Source organism: Salvelinus sp. IW2-2015, unplaced genomic scaffold (genome assembly GCF_002910315.2).
Source record: "Salvelinus sp. IW2-2015 unplaced genomic scaffold, ASM291031v2 Un_scaffold2906, whole genome shotgun sequence".
NCBI classification, from domain to species: Eukaryota; Metazoa; Chordata; class Actinopteri; order Salmoniformes; family Salmonidae; genus Salvelinus; species Salvelinus sp. IW2-2015.
In genome coordinates, this window is record NW_019944204.1 from 107,257 (window position 1) to 113,197 (window position 5,941).

The 5,941-nt window shown below is 38.8% G+C and overlaps 1 protein-coding gene and 1 long non-coding RNA gene across 3 annotated transcripts in view; one reads left to right on the top strand and one right to left on the bottom strand.

Annotated features, from left to right (window-relative positions):
• Positions 1-5,941, top strand: part of LOC112074966 (zinc finger protein 34-like) — a 182,657-nt gene that overhangs the window by 100,890 nt on the left and 75,826 nt on the right. The window lies entirely within an intron of this gene.
• LOC139025591 (uncharacterized) overlaps positions 4,225-5,941 on the bottom strand; it is a 51,463-nt gene continuing 49,746 nt past the window's right edge. The window contains exon 3 of the long non-coding RNA XR_011477189.1: positions 4,225-4,274. This is a non-coding gene — a long non-coding RNA (uncharacterized lncRNA). The remainder of the gene's footprint in view (positions 4,275-5,941) is intronic.

Consider the following 5,941-nt stretch of genomic DNA (forward strand, 5'->3'; position numbering starts at 1 on the left):
GTTCATCAGAGATGCACACTGGAGTGAAAGCCTTACTCCTGCTCTGACTGTGGGAGAGTTTCTCTCGACTGGGCCACTTAAAAACACATGAACGATAGCATACAGGAGTGAAGCCTTACTCCTGCTCTGACTTGTGTAAAATGCTTCACAACATCAGCTGAGCTAAAAGTTCATCAGAGAACACACACAGGAGAAAAGACTTCCTTTCTGCTCTGACTGTGGGAAAGAGTTTCTCTCAACTTTTCCATTAACCAGTGCTTCGACAGTGTAAGTTGATAAGAACTGCCTAGTTAAATAAAGGTTAAATAAAAACAGCCGAAACAGTTCGGAAGTTTGTGCATATATTATGACGACATTTTGTTWAGTTTTCGTTTTGGGCTTTTTTCGCGCTATTTGTGCSMWCACATTTTTCCCTGGRGGCAAGCCAAAGTCGGTAGCCGAAGTCTAAGCCCCTTCATTGGTCATTGGTCAACAGAAGGCTTACGCTCATTGATATAGGCTATAGCAAAAGCCATTTTACTGGTTGAAGTGTTTTTTAAGTATAATGCAGTTGATTTGTGATGATGACACAAACATTATATGAAGCAGGACAGTCATTCAAACCATAAAATCCAATTATAATTTGTAAACAGAGAAAGGAGTCTATGGCGTCTCAAAATGGACAAACAGTGCTACTGTCACTCTTTTTCTCGTTTTTCAAGCAAAGGTMTTTTAAGGGAGTATGCGAGCACACTCGTTAAGAAGGCTAGGCGAACCTAAGCGATGACAAAATAAGTTTTCTTTATAAAATAAATGAATATTTAGAGCACATGYTKAGAGCAAATGCAACTCTAACTAAATATAACTCCAAAGGAACTCTAATTAAAGGGATAGTTCAGTCAAATTACAAGTGTCCACCTTGGTTTCCTCACCCTGTATANGTTTGCTAGGGATGGAGAAAAAGTGTGACACCAATCAGGCCCGAGGACTGGAGTTGCTCACCCCTGCTCAACGGGATGGGTGTCCCTAAACCGGGACGGTAGTTGCTAACATGTGCTAATGTGACTAGAATGAYKTTGTATACAACAGACAACTTTCTGGGACATAGACATGTCTTTATATCGGCAGAAACCTAAAATTATTGTTAATCTAGCTGCAGTGTTCAATTAACAGTAGCTATGACAGTGAAAAAATATCATGCTATTGTTTGAGGAGAGTGCACAACAACAAAACATATCTAAACATCATTGCTAATCAGATGCATCCCTTCATGGCAGCACTGTATCCATCTGCAAGTTGATTTTCAGCAGGATTATGCATTATGCCACAAGGCTTGTCCAGGAATGGTTCCAAGAACATTACAGTGAATTCAGATTACTCAGTTCACTGTAATCGTGCATCTGTCGGAGGAGATGGAACGAGCAATTCCGAGTAGATCCACTCCCAGCCAACTTGACACAATTGTAGGAAGCATTGGAGTCAACATGGACCATCATCCCTCTGAAACGCACACAACACCTTGGACAGTCCATGCCCCAACGATATTAAGACTGTTCTGAGGACAAAGGGGGGTGCAACTCAATATTAGGAAGGTGTTCCTAATGTTTTGTACACCGTGTATATCAGATAAAGATGGTGTGATGATCAGTTTTTAGCATTAGTTTGGGTGGATTATTTTATATTACTAAATAACTTTTGTTTAATGATGAACAAGCTATGAATCGACTASTTGTGTTTATTAAATKTGTCTTTTAATACTAKATTCATTRTTTTAGTCATTGATGATGAATGTATTTGAATAACTGTATTGAAGTTAATTGATCTGGCGGCAGGTAGCCTARCRGTTAAGAGTGTTGGGCCAGTAACTGAAAGGTTGCTGGTTTGAATCCCGAGCTGACAAGGTGAAAAATCTGTCATTGTGCCCTTACGCAAGGCAATTAACCCTAATTTGTCTTGTAAATCGCTCTGGATAAGGCATCTTGTGCTTAAATGACAAGATGTAATGAAAATGTTTGTACATACATTTTTTTCTCTTGTGTATATATTAATGAAATAAAACTGTTTGAAGTGAAATACTGTATATACAATACACAACATTACCACTTTGTTGACCCTGGTCAGAGGGACAGGACCATAGTAAACTAGACTATGTAGCTGTTGTTAGTAGACTACAGTTTCCATGCAATACAGCATGTCAGATCGCTAATGATTAGGTGTACAGGCTGCTACATTTCTGCTTGTGTCTGTCGGCAGTGATGTGTTATCAGGCTAAATAACCACTATTATGTTGTTTTTGGTTTGCTAGTTGCACCAGTAGCATGGTATGTTCCTGCAATGTAGTGACCAAAAAACAATATTTGTTTTTTAATGTACTAGGCCTAGGAACATAGAAGAAACTGACAGATGTGTCATAATAGCCTGGAAGTAAGCTGCACTGGGAGACACATTTGAAATGGAAACATGAATACATGCAGCAGGGTGGAGAAAAAATCACAGTAAAACACAGTTTAAATGTATTGTGGAAGGGCTGTGGTCTCCATTCATGTAATACATTAAATATACATCAGATGGTATTTGGGAGCTATTTCATAGGGTTTTCACAGGTACATTATTTACCCATTTCAATCTTATACCAACCAACCCTATGGTTGGTGTGACTGTTATGGTCAGAGCAGACCAATCTGATGCCCTTAAATATTGTAATATGCAACCTGGAATTAAAATGGAAGAGGACCAGTGCTTCGACAGTGTAAGTTGATAAGAACTGCCTAGTTAAATTAAGGTTAAATAAAAAAACAGCCGAAACAGTTCGGAAGTTTGTGCATATATTATGACGACAATTTTGTTTAGTTTTCGTTTTGGGCTTTTTCGCGCTATTTGTGCCATCACATTTTTCCCTGGGGCAACAAAGTCGGTAGCGAAGTCTAAGCCCCTTCATTGGTCATTTGTCAACAGAAGGCTTACGCTCATTGATATAGGCTATAGCAAAAGCCATTTTACTGGTTGAAGTGTTTTTTAAGTATAATGCAGTTGATTTGTGATGATGACACAAACATTATATGAAGCAGGACAGTCATTCAAACCTATAAAATCCAATTATAATTTTTAAACAGAGAAAGGAGTCTATGGCGTCTCAAAATAGACAAACAGTGCTACTGCACTCTTTTTCTCGTTTTCAAGCAAAGGTCTTTTAAGGGAGTATGCGAGCACACTCCTTAAGAAGGCTAGGCGAACCTAAGCGATGACAAAATAAGTTTTCTTTATAAAATAAATGAATATTTAGAGCACATGCTTAGAGCAAATGCAACTCTAACTAAATATAACTCCAAAGGAACTCTAATTAAAGGGATAGTTCAGTCAAATTACAAGTGTCCACCTTGGTTTCCTCACCCTGTATATACAATCCCAATAATGTGCACGTCAGCAGTGAAGTTCTGAAGATGGAGGACTTCAGTACAGCAGTGTTCCCCACCCTGGTCCCAAAGGGGTGTACATGTATGTTTTTTGCCCTACACTCACATACCTTATTCAGTTCAAAGGCTTGAGTTGCTAGTTAATCCAGTGTGAGAGTGTTAGGGCAAAAACAAAAGCACACCTCTTTGGATCCCCAGGACCAGGATTGGAAAACAATGTAGTACACCAAAAGGTGTGATGATGCAAATTATATACAATTATTATTTTTCTAATTTGCATAATCATCCCACTTTTTTCTCTGTACTGAAAGTGCTCTATATTGAAAACTTGACTGCTAACATGCAACCTTTTTGGCGTTGTATTAACAGTAGACTAATGAACAAAATACGACAAGAACATTTTTTTGTTGTTGTAAAAACCTCCCTTTTATAGCACCTACGCCATTAAAGGAGTAGTTCACTATTTTACAACTTGAAGTCCTGTATGTAGATTACTTGGTTGTATTCAGGTGCGAGGTACAGTATGTACTCAGGAGAGAATCTCTGATCTTAGCAGCATCTTTACACCTTCACAGCATTGCATTGTGGTTCTTCAATGTTTCCCTGCCGCTGTTCGAACGGATAAAACATTTGTGGTCTTTTAGAAAATGTCTCCTGTTTCTGCCGTTTACATCACGTTGCAATGATTGTTTTGCTAAATGTTTTTGTTGTTGTAGACCTGGCCCAATGGAAACGTGTCCAGTGATGCCATCTCTAGATCCTGCAGTGCAACAAGTCTCCACTGTCACAATCAGGACCCAGTGACTGTAGGTTTAGAATCTGTTTTGAAGGCAGTGTGGAAGGAGAGAGGCAGGCTGGGTTTGTCCTCACTGTCAACTCTGTCTGAGATCAACCTCCTGGTCATCCTCCGTGCAGGCCACACCCCCTCCCATTGTACTGTATGTATGATCACATTTTGAACAATGGCTTCCTAAAATGCTGTGGTGCATTGACTAACACAATAGGAAAGGTTGTGGTAGATGTGGGCCATCACATTTGAGTTCACAGCTCTTTCACTCTGAACATTCATATCAATGACTCACCTTGAAATGGGCCATCAATACCAGAGTTCTAGAAGACTATGTACACAATCAACTGGGTATTACAACATCCTGACCCTCAGTATAGTCCTGGGCATATATTGAGCTCCAACAAAGGGGCGTGCAAAAGGTCTGTTGAAATGAATACTGCAGTGGTGTGAGAAAGGTAACACAAGTTTCCTCTCTGGTTCCATCCCCCAATAGTAACTTGGTCATTATTGGATTGTGGTGGTAATGCTGTCCCTGGACTTTGGCACCATAGAAAAATACAAATAATACATTACAATAATATGCTGACATATGGAATGGTTTAAGAAGGTCATACAATGGATTGTTTAGATAATTATTTATAATTTTAGGACTACATTAGGTATAAAAATATATATATTGAATTTGGCCTTTACTACTATATCCCATTGAAACACATTGAATTACACCTTCATTAAAATACTAATGGTGAAAACTGATCAACACGTCATCAATATCTGATACATTTAGAACAATTTAGTATTTTATTAGGATCCCCAGCGGCTACTCTTCCTGGGGACAAACATGAAACATTAATAATACATAATATACATACAAGCTCTACATTTATCATTAAACAAAAGTTATTTAGTCATATAAAATAATCCACCCAAACTAATGCTAAAAACGGATCATCACATAATCTTTATCTGATATACACTGAGTGTACAAAACATTAAAAACACCTTCCTAATATTGAGTTGCACCCCCCTTTGTCCTCAGAATTAGCCTCAATTCGTCAGGAAATGGACTGTCCAAGGTGTTGTGTGCGTTCCACAGAGACGCTGGCCCATGTTGACTCCAATGCTTCCTGCAATTGTGTCAAGTTAGCTGGGAGTGGATCTACTCTGAATAGCTCGTTCCATCTCCTCCCACAGATGCAAAATTACAGTGAATTCAGTGAGCTGAATTCACGGTAATGTTCTTGTTCTTGGAACCATTCCTGGACAAGCCTTGTGGCATAATCCTGATAAAAATCAACTTGCAGATGGATAAACTGCTGCCATGAAGGGATGCACCTGATTGGCAATGATTATTTAGATATCTTGTGGCATTCAAACATTGCTCAACTTTTAAAAAGGGGCCCAATGTGTGTCCTGAAAACACACCCCAACCATCACACCACCAGCCTGCAATGCTGACACACAGCATGGATGCATACAGTGGTGTAAAGTACTTATGTAGTTTTTTGGGGGTATCTATACTTTACTATTCATATTTTGTACAACTTTTATTTTAATTTMGCAAATTCCTAAAGTAAATCATGTACTTTTTACTCCATACATTTTCCCTGACACCCAAAAGTACTAGATACATTTTTTCTGATTAGCATGACACAAAATGGTCCAATTCACTCACTTATCAAGATAACATCCCTGGTCCTCCCTACTGCCTTTGATCTGGCGGACTCACTAAACACAAATGCTTTGTTTGTAAATGGTG